Genomic DNA, 1872 nt, shown 5'->3' with positions numbered 1-1872 from the left:
GGATAATGATAAGGTGGTAGAGGTAGTGGTGAAGCAAAAGATAGCGCTGGAAAAGATGCAGAAGTCCCTATAAAGGTAATTCCCACGCCTAGACCCCCCCTTTCCTCAAAGATTAGTGAAAAAGACCGAGGATGTTAAATATCGGCGTTTTATAACAATGTTGAAGCAGCTTTCTATCAATGTCCCTTTGGTAGAAGCTCTAGAACAAATGCCCTATTATGCCAAGTTTATGAAAGATCTGGTTACAAAGAAAAGATCGGTCACTTTCGAGGATGATGATCGAATTTAGCATTGTAGTGCTATTGCTACAAGATCTCTCGTACAAAAGAAAGAAGATCCCAGTGCGTTCATTATTCCTTGTATAGTCGGGTCATTACATTTTGCGAAAGAATTATGTTATATGGGGGCAAGCATAAATTTCATGCCCTCTCGATTTACAAAAAGTTGTGTTTGGGTGACCCAAAGCCCCCTGCGATTCGGCTACTGATGGCTGATCGAACAGTTAAAAGGCCTATAGGGGTACTCTACGATGTGCTAGTAAAAGTGGAGTCGTTCATATTTCTGATAGATTTTGTTATTCTTGATTGTGAAGTCGATTTTGAAGTGCCTATTATTCTTGGGAGGCCATTCCTTGCTACAGGTAGAGCCTTAGTTGATATGCAAAAGGGGCAGATGGAATTTCGATTGAACAATGAAGAAGCGACCTTTAACATTTGTAGGTCCATGAGGCAGAGTGGTGCGCTCCAATCGGTATCTGCCATATCCCACAAAGAAAAGATGAAGAAGGATAATGAACTAAAAATTAAAAAATGAGAGTTTATGGCTGGGGATTTGGTGCTTTTAGACAGTTCTAGGTTTTGTTTGCTTCCGGGCAAGCTCAAGTCCAAACGGACTGGCCTTTACTTGATTACCCATGTATTCCCTCATGGAGCAGTTCAGTTAGAAACCAATGAGGGAGTGCGGTTTAAGGTGAATGGAGAACGAATAAAACTCTTTTTTGGGCATACTGCATAGGTGAATGAAGTGATAGAGGCATACCATCTTGATGAAGGCTGAGTAATCAAGTGCCCTCAGTCGTGCCGCGACGTTAAATCAGGCACTTGTTGGGAGGCAACCAAATACTTATAGTTTTTCTTTCTATTAATGGTAGCATTTTCTACTAATGGTTTTTCAAAATTTGCAGGCACATCACTAGGGAATTCTGCAGAAAATCACTTTGCAGCAGTCACTGACAGATATATCGACGGACCGTTGACCTTGTGACGGACCGTCGCATAAATCCGTCGTGCCAGGTACGTCTTTCTGTTATTTTCAAACTAGGGCACACGGAATGGAACGAGCGACAGACCATCACAAATGTGACGGACCATCGTCGGGGACTCATCGCGTCATTAATGAAGCGTACCCGACCAGACCCAGCTGGAGTTTTTTAGAAATTCAACATTTAATACCCCCACCCCCTCATTTCACCCCATTCTTTCCCTCTTTCTCCCATTTCCCTCCCTTTTCAACTTCCAAAGATCATAACACCTCTCTCTTACAACCGATCATTTTCCCCAAATTCTCCAAATTCCTAAAATTCCTTATCTACTAGTCGGAGCTGCCGTTGTGGGTTTCCACTTGATCACCAAGTACCTTTCTTCTCTTGTTTTTCTCAAATTCTTAGGTATGTGTCTCTACTTTCTACTCATTTATATTGCATTTTGTTTATAAATTAGTATTAGCCTAGTTCTTCTTGATAGGTTCATTCTTTAATAAAATAATGTATGACCTATGTTGAGAATCCTCAAAATTGCCGTGTTAAAACTCTAGAAATAGGTGCTTTAGCATTGCTAGTTTACTAGGTATTAGGGTTAGACAAATGTAGGTTAA

The sequence above is a fragment of the Solanum pennellii genome, chromosome 1, assembly GCF_001406875.1.
Source record: "Solanum pennellii chromosome 1, SPENNV200".
In the NCBI taxonomy this organism is placed as follows: Eukaryota; Viridiplantae; Streptophyta; class Magnoliopsida; order Solanales; family Solanaceae; genus Solanum; species Solanum pennellii.
This window is presented reverse-complemented; position numbering follows the sequence as displayed.